A 15,978-nucleotide genomic window follows, 5' to 3' on the forward strand; every position below is an offset into this window, starting at 1 on the left:
CAATACTGGTATTGGGGTGCAGCAAGGACTCACCTTTCCACCTCCCCAAGTGTTATCTGCCTACAGGCTGGAATAAGCTCTTGGACAAGAGCATCAAGGAAGACAGGCTGCACAGAGCCCTCAGCACTGAGATGTAACCCCCCCAGTCCCAGCTAAGCTGATGCAAACAGAGGTTGGCAGCCCCAGACGGTGGGGTCCAACATCAAATCCACAGTCTGCAGACTGTATGGGTATATTGAAAAAAAAAATAAATGCACAACAATTAACATAACACAAATTATACTGAGCTAACACATTAAGACCTGTGAAGTAGAAACTAAAATATGGGGAAAGAAAAAATGCCTTTCATCTTTTGCAGCTAGATGAGAGAATTAATTAGCCTTTGAATTGCACAGAAACTTGCATTAAAAGCAAAGAAAAAAAAAGAATTTATTAGTAGAACCTATTGATTTTCCAGGTCTTTGAAATACATGGGAGCGATTAATTAGATAGCTGACTGTATTTTGAAATAAAATTAACCATCTCTAACCTGGCCAGTTTCTTTCATTTCCTTCCCTGGCGTATAATGCAAATTGGTCAATTTGCCACGGCATTGTTCTTCCAACGTAAAACCAGCTTCCACTAAACATGTATTCTGAGGCAACAGAGATGCAACAAAGTATTAGCCTTTGAAATAACAGTACAAAATCTACACCTAATTTAATTACTTCACTAAAAGTTAAATTGACTCACAGGCTTTCAGTGAAAATAAAATAAATTTTCTGGAAAAAGCAGTACAATAAGTAAGAAGTAGGCAATAGTTTGAATCGCACTGAAGTCACGGAGGAAATCAATCTTTACGTATTTCAAGAAAAATTACTGTATATTTAGACAGATATGCATTGCTAAGCAGAAGGCTTGCAATAAAATCATCGTGCCATTATTTGCAGGAAAGAGAAACCTCAAATGTGTTTCCAGACAAAGGAAAACAGAAAATGCTCTGTTCTTTATTGTTTATGACAGTTTTCTTCCACCATACCTCACACAAAAAACTTTGGTTATCTCTTATAAGGTAATCAAGTTTAGCTGCATCAAGATATATGCACTCCTCAAAAGTACTGAGCAGAGAGCAGTCAAGTATTCATACGGTAGATTTTAAATGGATCTCAGTAGAAGATAAGCAGCTGCTATTATTTTCCAGGGAGGTATTTGGAAAGATATAAATCCTTCACTGCGCTTCGAAATGTACTTTGTTCTGCCTGGTGTTTCCAGTTTTTCAGAATGATGCCTGAGACACTTGAGATTTGTCCTGAATGGGCATTGACCAGCCACTGCATTACCATAATTATATTACTGAGCCTGACTTAAAGAAGGTGTAGATGTAGACGTACAATAACCACATAAAAGCAGCAGGAGCCAAAAAGAAACAGAACAATGCCATAAGGACTGTCTGCTTGGTCTAACAAATGCTGAAGAACTATCCCCTGGACATATCATTACAACTGCTCTGTCCTTGCCAATCTTAAATGTCCCAAAGTGACTGCAGTACTGAGAACTTTCAGCACATTTGGAGTAAAAATCTAGATAGAAAAATACATATTTGTACTCTTTATCTAACTGACAATTAGATTGGAAATCTCCATAACCCATCAGAAAATGACACTGGAATAGAAAACAGTCCCAGCCATTATTTCTCTAGCAATATATGAGCATAGCACTTTCTCAGACCATTGTGGTCCTCTCACCATGCAGACCACCCATGGCTCACATTGGCTCCTGCCTCGGAACTTGTATTCAGATACCACATGCTGAGAAACCTCTGCACCAGGCAGTGCCCTGCTACCAGGTCTACCATCCTGGTAGATTGCAGAACATCCTGGTAGCAGTGAAACGGTCACTGCTACATCCTGGTAGCAGTGGAACAGGCTGCCCAGAGAGGTTATGGAGTCTCCTTCCCTGGAGACATTCAAAACCCGCCTGGATGTGTTCCTGTGTCCTCTGCTCTGGGTGTGCCTGCTCAAGCAGGGGGGTTGGGCGAGATGATCTCCAGAGGTCCCTTCCAACCACTGCCATTCTGTGATTCTGTGATCTGTATGTCCTCCCTGACCTTTGCAGGCACAGAGCCAGGCAGGGGAATAAGCCAGGCAGGGGAATAAGCACAAGCTCACCAGAATCACTGAAGCTTCTTCAGCTAACCTCTGGAAACTGCTTAATGCATAGTAAGTCTTCAAGACCCAGCAAGAAGCTTAGCAGGAAGCGTTCTGATCTTATTTGACAGCCTACAGGTCATAAGTTACTAATCTCTGCATATCAAAGAAATGTTGCCTATTAAAGACTCCCCTTCTACTGGTATGAGAACAGAAGTGAAATTAGGATGGGTATTTTTGAAACTGGGATCGAGAGAAACAGTATAATGGCAAGAAGCAATATTCAAGACAGCCTACTGTGAATTGAACTGTTCTCTCAGCTTCAGCTGCTGTGGTACATTTTAAGGAACCTAAGTGAGGGTTATTAACCCAAACAAGATGGAGCACAACTCTAGATTTTACTCTTCTTTCACAACCTTGGCTTCAGTATTGCAGTTAAATGCTTTACAGGCACCCTACTAAAATAAGCTTCTTTTTTTCTTTTCTCTTTTTTTTCCCCCCTTTTGTCTGGTTTTGGAGCCCTGAAAAGTTCATAATATTGTCTCTCAAACCAAATATCCAAATACAGTACTGTGTTCCAAGAAGCCTGTATGCCAACATGTTTAGGCAACTGCCTTGTCCTGCTGCAAGGATCAGCAGGGAAGCCAGGGTCTGAGGGCAGGGAATCACAGAATCATAGAATCATTACGGTTGGAAAAGATCTCTAGGATCATCAAGTCCACCCGTTTACCCAACACCCCCGTGCCTCCTAAACCATGCCCTGAAGTGCCACGTCTACACATTTTTTGAACACCTCCAGGGATGGTGGCTCCACCACCTCTCTGGGCAGCCTGTGCCAGTGCCTGACCACTCTTTCAGTAAAGTAATTTTTCCTAATATCCAATCTAAACCTCCCCTGGTGTAACTTGAGGCCATTGCTTCTTGTTCTATCACAAGTTACTTGGGAGAAGAGAGCAACACCCATGAAGACTGCCAGGGTTTAAGGGCAGGCACAGACCAATACGCCTCTGGCTGTGAAAGCACAGAAGAGGAACACCTCAGAGGTCCAACCAATACATAGCTTGCTACTGATCCACTGAAAGTTAGGGTCATGCTAAAAAGTTGCTACATCCCAAATCCCTAAAACCATCCTGCTGTTCATATCATGTTTGAACAGCAAAAGCTTTCCTGACTTGAATGAATATTAATTTTAATAAATTTGGCTAGTATTTAATTTTGTCAGCTAATCTTATTGAGATGTGTTGAGTATCTGTCCTGGAACACAGAGTATTATTATTATTATTATCTTTATCAAACTGAAGACTTATATAAACTGTATTCCATTAGAAAGAATTGTGCAAATCTGAGTATGCAGCAGCATTAGGAAAACAGTCAGTGTTTCTTTCAATTTAATTTTTCTAATTGAATCTACTGGAAGAGGAACTGTTTTTCCAAAGATTTTTGGAACTGCTAAATATATATCATGTGGCATTTGAACTGCCATACAAAAGATTGTAAACTCTACCACACAGAAGAGCACAAAACATCTAAAAAGCTAAGACAGATGATACTCATTAACATTTAATGAAATAACACATTTAGTATTGAAGTTTGGGGACTAGATTTTTATAAACTTGCAAAAATGGAATTTAAGAATAAGTACAGCTCTATAGTATTACACAGACATAAATTACATTCTGTGGTTTCAGGAAGCATAGGTTCACTAATGAAGCAAAAAAACAAGATACACAAAAGTAGAGCATAAACCAATTTAGGACATCTTTAAACCATAATCTTCCCTGCAAACATCCACTCCCCTTGATGAAGACAGTTATGCAGAATCTATACTTTCAGAACCACCATTCACAACACATGATCCAAAAACTCAAGTTTATGTGAAAGTCTATAGGTAAGATACCCCAGTTTCTCACCTTCCCTCAATTTCCTCTTTGAAGAAATCTGCAGAATTTCAGATAAGAATCCAGAAATGCATCTGAGAATAGAGACAAGCAGAAGAGTTTATAAGCTATTCCTATTAGACTACAGTTCTGAAATAGCAATCTATTTTTAAGTAGATGACAATATAACGCTTCTAGCATTTCATTCACTGACTAATCTATCCTGGATTTGCTCAATGCTTTACCCCTTTCTAGCAGTCTTCTATCAAGGAAGGCAGCTGCCTGAGTGCAGCAGAACTCAATGAAAAGGAAAAAACTCTGTGGCTTCATTCACTTTGTAAAGCAGGGAAAAAAACCTAGGAAAACAATCAGTGCAACTAGGTCATATTTGTGTTTTTTTAAAAAAAAGAAATGAGAAAGAAAATGTAGAGTCAAAATATTATATGAGTCAGTACTACATTAATAGTGATAATTGCTTGAGCACAACAGATTTTTTTCCATTTATCATTATAATTACACTAGAAAATCTATTGGCTGCGGGTTTTGTCAAGATACTTAAGAATGAAACTGTTGTTTAAGTGGTATGCACATGAAATTTATGCTTGCAGGAAAACATACTGAGAAAAAAAACCTGACTTTAAAACCATAATGTACTTTTGTATAATACTAAAGGCAACAAACATCACAGAGTCACAGTGTCATTTGAAGTTCAAATGATTGCACATTTTAAAATATAAAGTTATAAGACCTGCCAAGGTTTCTAGGATAGCATTTGTGAAGAGAGGAACATGGGAACAAGAGATACAGAAGAACAGCCTGTTCAGATTTTCCAAACTGAGCAGGCTAACACCATGAGGCCAGCAAGTTGAAACGAGATGAGAAATACTTAACATTACCCTGAAATCTTAAGGAAGTGCATCTGGCAATCCTGAAGGTCACATTCTCTCAGGGCAAACTCTGTGACTTGATCAGGTGCTGGGCAGGATGGCAGCCTAGGCACGGCCAGAGCCTCTGGCAGTAAAAGGCCAAGACGCCACGTGATCAATGCATCACCCCTGAGCCAAAAGGCACGATGACAACCCTTTTCTTGAGAAGAGTACTCTTACACCATCCTGATTATTAAAAAAATGCAAGGTGCAGAACTGTACACTCAAGATCAAAACCTTTTATTCATCACAGCAGTTTACAAATGACATTCTGTTGCTACAGAAAGGTAGCAGAAAATGGGTCCAGAAATTAAGACATGCAAAGACCTGCAGTATTTGCAATAACAGACAGCTATATTTATGGCTAAGAGGAGACTTTGACTTGTTTGATCTCCTATACCCTCAGTCTAGAAATCACATTCCATTATGAGTTTGAAACCTCTCAGGAAGCAGACTCAATGATCAGCTCTTAAAGAGGTGTATTGGAAAAAATTCTCCAGCAAGCAGCTCAGAGTAGACACAACACTGTCTTCAGTTTTGCCTGATGAGATACCAGATGTGAACAGTCAACATTGCCTTTGAGCTAGAACTGTCTGCTTTGCTGGCACTAAGCTTTTCAGCCTCTAATGTAAAGATAAACAGATTCTTCTGGCTCCTCCAAAGCTTGGCCTCTGACTGAACCATCATTAACAATATTTACTCTCCTGTCTTTCCATGACAGCAGCATTTCTCAGTGCTACAGCACTAGGTGAGAGAGAAAAAGAAAGAAAATACATGTCTCTCACATCCTTTTCATAAAATTAGCACTTAAACCCAGCTAATCACACCATTTAATCTGGTGACAACATGCGGAGCTCAAGAGGACTGGAAAGCGATTATTCTCATAACCTCTAACCCATCATAGGGCTGGCATGAATGAACAATTTCTCGTAACTGTTTACTGGAAGAAAGAACTTAATCCATTTTCTGCTCTCGGTTTTAAACCTGGGGCTACCACCAACCACTCAAAAGACAGACACAGTAATTTACCACAGAGATCGTGGTAGTACTTAACATAAAAACCAGAGAACCATTTTTCTGAAAGCCTGCTCCTGCCTCAAAGCTAGCGTCAAGCCTACATCCTGCATCCCCTGCACTCTCCATATAGAACTCTAGAATTTTTCATAGACATGACACAGCCTGAGATGCAAACCCTGGAATCTCGTTTCTGATGAAAATGGCATCTGTTTACCTTTTCTATTTTATTACCAGTATGGAATTTCTCATCCTGCAAGGGAGTCTTTGCAATAGATTTGCTAATCCTGAACTTCCTGTATTACAATACTAAACTTAAGACAGAATTCTGAGCTTTCTTTGAAAAGTTCTGTAATACTATTGAAGCAGATTAAAAACATTTATACTGGGACTTCTAATATGGCCCGACGAAGCTGAGTTCTCTTTCTTCAGCCCATTTAAAAATTTCAGTTCTAACAATGATTTCTTTCAATTATTATGTCCAAGCAACTTAGATTTTTTTTATTCGAACTTCTGACATACTAATTCAAGGAAGACAGAAAAAAACCCATGTAAGTAGAGGCATTTTTTAATCCTCCCTCAAATGGTTTCACCAGATGACCTAGGGTTTGCACTCCAAGATTCACCCAAAACACAGGCATCTTTCGAGCATCTCTATATCCCTTCAGCAATAAAACTCATTTGCCAATCCCTTTATTAGCAGAATGTCTCACTCATGAAAATTATGGTAGCAGATGTAAAACTTGCTTACAAATACAAACAGAATCAGAGTCCACATCAGCTTTAAAATTCAGGAGGCCTCGGCAGACAGCGCCTGTTTATAGCATTGAAATCCCTTACATGCACCATGTTGTATTTACTGTTGGGAGGACTAGTAGAGACCAAAACCAGAAGCGAACTCCCAGTGCTAAAGCTGCCAAATTTAGGGAGCCTTCACAAAGCACTTCTGAAAGATAAAATTTCTGTGGAACTGTATTGCAACTAATTGCCATCTCAGTATTTACCAGCTGAAGCTCAGGTCCCTGATGGAAAAAGTCTCCGATATGAGCAAAGAATTGAATCTCATTTTCATGCTGTAGCATTCAGAAACCAGGTTCTTCTGTAGCACCATTTTGTATATACTACCAGTCACCACACCAAGATTGTTGCTGACTCTGCAAGACTTCAAAGCCCAGACACATTTACTGAATGCATTCTCCAAAATTAGCTCTGACTTTAAACTTTTCTCAGCATTTCTCCTCACATTTGCAGATAATTACACTTGTCTTTAAGGTGACCTGAATGGTAACATCAAATCAGAAAAAGGCCTTTCTCATTGTGTGGACACGCATGTCAGAGAAACATGTACTCCTTCAATGGAACCAGTGAAACAAAGGCAGTGTCAGATGCAAGTACATGACCGCAAGGGTTCTTGCTTAACTTTTTCCCCCTGTACTATAGCCCTGAACGCAACGTTTCCATTTCACACCCTTCTGATCCCAAATTCAACTTAATCTTACAATATACCTATCACACAGACAGATACGTAGACAGATAGCCACCACAGACTCACGCGAGCAATATCTAAGGAAAACCAATAACTGCCAGCGAACTGGCGTTGCTGGAATTCCTCTTCCCATCTTGACTTTGACCACCACCGGAGCACCTAGTGCTGATACCACTGGCTTGTCACTCCTGACAGACCATCAGCACTTGTTCCTCATTTGCCTGAGGACATCAAAGCACAGAGTGGAGGTCAACAGAAAGAGCTTGTCCCATTTACGCCCAGATGTTTTAAAGCCAACAGTTGTGGCACTTTCCAATTAAATATTGCTGTCACTGTGGGCAGCCCAGCGCAACCAGCATGTCCAAAATCATTTAATGTACTCATTCATCCATGCAAATGCTTTTTATTACTACAAAGTTGTTGGATCATACTGAGCAGAGGAAAAATAACCAGAAGAAAACAAATAAACTGCCAAGACAGAGTTCTCTGAAGGAAACAATTTCTGAAACAACACATCTGTTAAGGAAGCTCCTTTCTTGTTGTGAGTTAGTGATGCATTGACTCTGCTTTTAAGTTTCATTGATACCAATATCTTTTGCCTATGAATAGCAGAAAAGTCAATGTCTTAAGACAGTTTCTTTTTTTCTAAATGTCCTGCAGTGCCTCATATGTCAGATACGTGGAGCTGGCAAAGACAATTCAGTTTCCTTAAAGAACCTGAAGTTATTCCACACCTGGACTAAAACAACTTTCATATGTTTTTAAACAGAACGAACAAAACCAATAGAACCCAGGACAAAATAGCTACCATGAAGTAGCCATGTGACTGGAGCACCTCCTCAGACTTCGGTGGTGTATTCGAATCCCTGTCCTAAACCCTGAAGAAGGATTTCAGATGCAATCTTTCACTCTGCTGAAGAATTCTGTCACTGCTCAACTATCCTACAGGCATGCCTTGAAAACTGTAAGCACTGTTAAAGAAAGTTTATAGAAGGATGTCTGACTGTGATGCACGCCTGTACAGCGATTTATACGTAAAATTTATGTACCAGACTATCACCCCCTCACAATAAGAAAAGCAAAAAATTAAGTTTCTCAGCATCAGGCTTATGGGAATAGCTCTGTGCAAGATACCCAAATGAAGTAACGTGATGTTTAGCAAGTATTAAGCCTCAGTTACAATATGTTTGTTCTGACCATTGAGTACAGAAGTTTTGGCAACTCCAATCTATATTCCCAGATATATTCAATAGATTTTGCTTGATGACTACATTTTCATGTGAAGTGTAAGGCTAGTTGCTAGGTATCTCCTAACTTCAAGCTTCCATTTTTCTGCCAAACATGTCCTCAGGAGGTCATCAAATCCTGGGTCACCAGACACCAAGGGCAGCAAAGAGGATGATATAATCTGCATCTGGGAAAAGGGCCAAACTCAGCTTTTACTAATGCTCCAGCGCTTTGATTCTGAAGGGAAACCTGCATCTGTTTTTTTTACTTAGCAATATATCAGCTGTTTCAAGTGGCATCAAGGAGCCAAAAGAGGTCTGGGACAGAAAAAAGCACAAAGGATTAAAAACAAACAAACAAACAAACAAACAAACAAACAGATAAGGAAAAATAAGCAAGAAGGCTTTGAAATAAAATAGTTTAAAAAAACCTTCATTACTGATGCAAGAAGTTGTCAATGTTAATTACAACTGAACTTCTGTCAAGAGAAATGTCCTCCACCAAATGGAGCTGATTACACTTCAAATGAAGATAAAAGTCAGTCATTTATATGCTGCAGAAGAGCTGACACTTTGCATTAGCACTACTTCTGAAATGCTTTCCTTTGATATTTTTTTAAAACTGATCCTGCTAGAATCTGAGCGTTTGTCAAGATGTTGTGAATGTCCCCAGCCTCAGGTGAGCCCTCCATGTGCACCCCAGCCCCTAGGTGACACCTGCAGAGATGCAGTTCCAGTGATAAATACGACAAGTCCTTCAGGATTAGAGTGCAGCTGCCCTCTCCCCTCGCTGCAGCAGCACAGATGAAGGAAGCCTACACCGAATGTGATTTCTTCTAAGCAGAAGGACACCTTACCTACAGCTACAAGGGTCTGCGATGTGTGTGTTTAGTGTGGGGGTGTAGCTGTGCAATGTATCCACACTAAACAAACTATGGACTATGAGACAAGGGACAACTTGTTGGTAAATGCCTTACAGCTTTTCCAGGCAGCTCTTCATGAGAGTGGAAAGCAAGGTGCGCAGAGTGGCTGCTCATTCCTGGAAAACTCAAATCCCTGTGCGCCTATGGCATGCTCTTTGGTAGCTCAAACAGCATTGTGCACTGCTGAGAGTAAGTACTACCGCTCAAGAGATTTACTGCCTGGCTCATCCTAAGGCTGTGCTTTTCAAGAGGGGACAGAGTTGTACAATAGAGGCCTAAACAAGAAGCAACCATGGCAGATGCCATTTGCTCTGAAGCTTTAGATGTTTATCCAGACAACCTGCACACATTATTAGCACCTACAATCTTGCACTTTATTGTCTTGACAATGCTGGTCTTTATGAAGGTAACACCAAGGAGAAGCTACTAAAATGGAAAGTATGAAACAGCAGCTGATATTGTGTTCACAAATCAACATTTACACCTTCCAGATCATTAGACCTTTTAAATGCTATTTTCACTTTTGCTCCCAAAACTACTCTTTAGTAAGACACATTAGAAATTCAAGTCAGAGCTACAGGCAGAGGATTAAAACAATTGTCTCAGAAGCATTTTCTCTTCCACCCCATTCTTAGAAAGAAAAATCTAAGATATTGTAAATCTAGAAACCAGAATTTAAGAAAAAACATTGCACAATCTCATGGCTTCCCACCCTCTGCTTCCCTCTGTGACTTAAGGTGTGGCAATCACTTGCACTAGCAGACATCTCAGGATATTTCCGAATGTCAAATATCAATTATACAGAAGAAAAACATGTATGCAAACACAAGTATGTAAAGAATACCAACACTTTGAAAACATAAAAAGTAACTAAATCATCAATAAATACTGTGCTCCAAGAGAAGCACCACTTTAACTGGGTGATAAATAGTCACCTAAAGAATATATATTTCCAAATACGTTACAATGAAGAAAACACGTCATTATAAATTCAGGCCTCTGGGACATTTAGCAGCCTACCCAGAATCCAAAAGGAATAACCTCACATTTTTAAACTTATAAAATAATGAAAAATTGAAAACTATAGAGCTAAATCCTATCCTGGGCTTGAATACTGGTGCTGGGAGAACAAACACAGGCCTGGCTGCTGGACGCAGCAGCCTGTGGCCTCATGGAGCCAGGCAGATACCAGGCTGAAGGGTCTAAGGGGGCTTCCAGAGACTGACCCTCACCTGAATTCATTCCAGGCAACACTCCCATCGCAGGGGCACAACTGTAAAACTAAGAGGCAATTCCACCACACGGTGCAGAAGTGTTGGGAACAAAATGATGGACAATCTGTTTGTAAAAAAAATGTACAATTTTGCCACAACAAAGGTATAAACATAAGGAAAAAAATCAGCAGCAAGAGCAAGTTACAGACAAAAACCTGACACTAACGGCTGGTAGCAGGTTTTTTGCACTCTACAGATCTAAATCAAGTACTTCAGCAAGAATTTTTTCTCATGCTTAAGGTCAACAAAATAAAAAGTAATAAAACTAATTTATATTTAATAATAAATTTTTAATGAACTAATAAAATTAACACAGGTATGAGTCCATATGCTTTGTGGGTGAAGCAAACACAGTAGAACGAGTTGCCTGCAGAAGCAGCCTCAGGGGCCTTGGGCAGAGCAGCCCAAGCCCACCAGTACACACTGCAGCATGACACCCCAGGGAGGTGGCAGAGGCTGGGGAAGGAAGAGGAATTTCAGGGTTTATCACCAGGCTGCGTCAGCAAGCATACAAACTGTTTCCTAATATTAATTCCTGCTCCTCTTATTTGTTTCACTGCATTTGGAAAAGTAAGACTTCCCTATTAAATGTTAATGAAAATGAGCCACTGGGATTTAAACACTGACTACCCATTTTAAAAGTTATGTTTATTGATGCTGGCAAGCAGTCAGCTCTCGTTCAGTGCAACTATGCCATGCTTGGCCAGAGAAGTGGAACTTTATTTAAAAGCAGAGCCCCAGGCTCAATTCTACAGTGTAATTTTTGTACCTTCTGGATATTGGACCGGACTTGGGCACGAGCTGACAGAGACTCTTCTGGAAAATCAAGTTTCTAAATGAGGATTCTGTGGAACCTGTAACAATTAAGAAAAAAAAATTTACACAAGTCTGTCGTGTATGAAAATGAAACTGAAAATGAGAAGCACTGGTAGACTCTCCCTCTGTAACTATTAGTGCAGGTTCATGCTGTCCCTCTCAGCCCAAAATTAACTCAATTCACAGTGGCCTAGCAAGGCAGAGAAGACAACTGCCAGTGCAATCACTTCCTGCAGGACTCAGGAAAGCTGATTCTTTCAACTGTGCTTTACACAAAACAGCATTATACATGGACCTGTTGTGGTGGAGAGGTGGCTGTCATTTTACACAAATTCAGCAACTCGAAGAGGCCACCTTGCACACTTGAACTGGGCCTGGTTACCTTGACATCATTAAAGTTTTCACAAACACTGAAGTTCACAAGTACACGTCAGCAAACTATAGGCAAAACTGTGGAAGTAATAACACAGTAATTGCAAAATAATAAAAGAGGGATCTATAACTGAGGATCAGTTCAAACCAAGAGTAGTTCTCCTGAATTGTTCAATGCCAGACAAGTTTTCAAGCACGCTCCAATTACCTTGCAGGGACTATTCAAGTTTTTTAACTTCCTTCCAGATTAAATAGTTCCTCATTTTGCAACAAAAGCTTTAAAAGCCATGATAGTATCTATACTCATTGTTGCACAGTGTAATAACCAGATTATCTTAATGAGGGACTAAAGAGTCCTTAAACTTTTGATACAATCTTTAAAGCATAAATGACATAATAATTTAGACTGATAATGATGACTTATTTTAAACACCTGAAAAATATCAGGCTTAGGACACTGAGCCAAGTTATACACTGCTATTACAGCAACAATTTTCTCCATCGTTTAACACTCTGTCTTTCCTAGAAAACTGGAGGTGCATTGGTTAATCTCAAGCTGCTATTTTAAGAGAAGGGAATGGAGAGCATTTAAACTAGCTGTTATCTAGCAGCTCAGTATTGATGATCTAATTTGGAAACTGGATTAAACTGCATGGACTAACACAGCTGTACAGCTGCATGGATTTACGGTTGTCATGACAACAGCAGAAAATGTATTCCACTAATCCTATCTGAGCAGATCCCTCTCCATGCAGCATTAACAAGATTTATCACTAGCACAGACATACTTACAGAGATTTGGTTGCGGATATCTAGATTGGTGTAATCTCTAATTCTTTTTGCATCTTAAAATACCAATTCATAACCAGAAGGAAAAAGAGGCTCATCTTATGAATGAATGCTGAAAGCAATAAAACATCCTTGGATGTTATCTGAAATGTATAATATCTTAGAAAATATAAATGTTTTCCAACTAATTTTCCTTATAGGAACAGTCAGAGGCTGAGCTAATTAATACCTGCCAAGTGAGTTGTCTATGCATGAAGGACTACTTTTTTCAAACACACGGAAGAGCTGTGCTGGAGATTTTCTCAGTGTTAGCTAAGAGTTTCAAAGGATGAAGTTTACTCCCTGCCTTACAATAAAAATCAGGAAAAGAAGCAAACACTCCTGACTTCTAGGGCTCCAGAATAATACCAGAGGCCAAGACTGGCCATGCAAAAGTTGTGTGGTGCTTCCAGCTCTAAGGAGCTAAACCCATCACTTGTCAGTACGGTTCAAATTCATATGCTCTAATTTGTAATGTTCCCCACCCCAGTGTAACTTCACCTCTAAAAACAATAGCAAAACCCCCAAATCTCCCCACAAAGAGCACCTTTTGAACATATACATTATAACCATCTCTGTCACTTGTGCTTCCCCCAGGTGAAGCACTATAGCTGCCAAGATGCCATATATGCTTGGGTCAGTGCTCTGTATCTCGTTGAGTGGGAACTGGCAACGCCTCCACTCCAAAGAGCATTTCATTTCCCCAGTGGTGAAGTCCAGAAAATCCTCCCATGAAGTTCTACCTACAGGAGCCAGAGAAAAATCCTTTTTAGCAAAAGGCTAATTGACTGGTTTATTGTAATATGGCTACAATATGAGCAATGAGTTCTTTTCCAGTGCAACTTAATGGCCTTCAAAACAGAATCTCTAGATCAGAATGTATTATAATAAATTATTTATATTTGCAATAGTGCACTCCCTGTGTTAGCTTACAAAATAATTTTAAGTATTTTTATATGACAAACCTAAGGACCTCACAACTAGACAACTCTTGTTTAAATGTCCCAGAAGCTGCAATTTTAAAAACAACACTCTTATAAGATCCCAAACAAGTAACTGTAAGAATAGTAAAACCTGCATGTCCAGGTATCTTAGTCCCTAATTTCCAGACAGACCACCTAAAACTAAGTAAAATCCTGAGGTCCTCACATCTATTTGTAGGATAAGGTACTATTTACAAAACAAGCATCAGCTGAATTAAGAGCACTAGAAGATGGATGACAATATTTAAGAGGTCAGGAAAAAAAAAGTCAACCAAATTATTTGCTCATTTACAGCCATGGGATTGGTCAGCCCCTGGAACTGTTTTAGATCTGATAAAATATTTCAACAGAAATTACCCAGTGCAAGAAAAAATACTATATATGTAATGTAGGACGCTTTTTGATAGAATGATATTTCTGTAATTCAGTTTTTTACACACACATGCATAAACACTCTTCCGTCCCTGAAAATGAGTACTGCTTTTTTTAGTTTTCCTCCTGAACTGTGGTGGGGGCCAGTCTAAATATGCTGTAACACCTGTGCACCCACGATGTCAACAGATCTATTTGGAGTGAACGAACTGAGGTGTCAGTCTACATCCCTAAAGGAGAAAGTCCCGAAACTAGAAATTTGTTGTGACACCCACTGTTACATGTTTGACAGTAACTGTGCCAGCCACTACAAAGCTATACGAACAGATCACACTATGCAGCTAGTAACATCCCAACCCAGAAAACACTGAAGCATGTCCTGGGTCCTTCCATGGATGTTTTGGCTGCATTTGTACATTAAACAGAATATGGGATTTCTTAGCCCGAAAATATTTTGGCATTAGGCTCCAATTAGTTCGAGTATAAGAACAGGATGTCAGGTAGGACACGGGTGTCTTTCAAACAAGCTGCGTTTAAACCCCCGAAGCCCGCCCGCACCGAGGGGTGCACAGCCGTGCTGCGGCCTCTCGGCCGCTCCGCTGCGGCAGCACGAGCCCTGCCGCGGGGACAGGCGGGTGGGTGCCCAGCACCGGTGGGTGTCCTGGACCCCGTCCCACAGCCCAGCACCGGGTGTCGCGCACCCGGTTACAGCTGGAAGCACTTTGTTTTGGCTAGAGTGTTTTGAAGAAAGGTCAAATTAGAAAAAGGTGGGATGTTACACCAGCAGCTTTACCGAGAAAAATAATTCCTTTTAGCCAGCATGCTTCCTCTAGGCAGATTAATGTACAAATTAATCCGGCAGCGACAAAGTATTATCGACATTGTTAGAACTCCTCCGGCGGCACCGGCAGGGGCTCGTTCTCGTGGACGGGCGCCCCCCCCGCCAGCCGCCGGGCCCGGCCGGAGCGCGGGGGCACAGGAACGCAGGCCGAGCTCCGGGGCACAGCCCGCCGGGCCCGGCTGCGCTGGAAGAGCGGGTACCCGACCACCGGCTGCCTCCCGCCGCCTCCGGCCCAGGCTCCGCAGGGCCCCGCCGCCGCCCGCCATTTGCTCCTGCCAGGCGGCCCGCCATTTGCCCGCCTCCTCCTCTCCCTCCCTCCCGCGGCGGTGACGGGCCTCCCTGCCCACCGCGCCCCTCGCCTGCCCCCGGGAGCGGCGTGGCGGGGGTACGCGGGTCCCGGCGGCCTGGCCGATGGGGCAGCCGCCAGCCCGGGCTGAGGGGCCTCCGCCGCCGCTGTCAAACCTTGGACAGCTCCGGCGGCGGGAAAGGCGGGCCGCGATCGGCGGCGGCCCCCCGCGTCCCACTCACACCCTCCAGTTCCTCCCGTCCCCGCCGCCGAGACCCGCACCCCGCGAGCCACAGGCTGCACCCCCTTCCTAGCCGCAGCTCCTCCAAGGGTACAAAGGATTTCCTCGGCAGCCCGCCAGCCCGCGTTCAAAGGGCCGGGGAAGCCGAGCCCCAGCCGAGGCAGCTACAGACGTCCGGGCCCCGGTTAGCACAAGGCGGCGGGCAGCAAGCGCCGTGAGCGGCGCGAGCAGCGGCGGCCACGTGCGCACAGCCGCGGCGAGGAGGCGAACACGGGCACGCTCCCCAGGCTCGTCCCGCCGGGGCGGGAGGCGGACTAGGTGCGGGCTGGTGAGCCGGGAGAGGGCTCCGGCTTCTGCGGTGCCTGCCGGAGCTGCCCCGTGTTTGAC

General features: G+C 42.1%; 1 long non-coding RNA gene across 1 annotated transcript; it reads right to left on the reverse strand.

Moving 5' to 3' along the window:
* Nucleotides 1-529: 529 nt before the first annotated feature.
* On the reverse strand, nucleotides 530-15,978 carry LOC142050675 (uncharacterized). The gene is made up of 5 exons (XR_012658084.1): nucleotides 15,633-15,978; nucleotides 13,416-13,611; nucleotides 11,622-11,706; nucleotides 4,037-4,098; nucleotides 530-634 (listed from the first exon to the last, which is right to left on the reverse strand). It is a non-coding gene; the product is annotated as an uncharacterized LOC142050675 (long non-coding RNA).

The sequence above is a fragment of the Phalacrocorax aristotelis genome, chromosome Z (assembly GCF_949628215.1).
Source record: "Phalacrocorax aristotelis chromosome Z, bGulAri2.1, whole genome shotgun sequence".
NCBI lineage: Eukaryota > Metazoa > Chordata > Aves > Suliformes > Phalacrocoracidae > Phalacrocorax > Phalacrocorax aristotelis.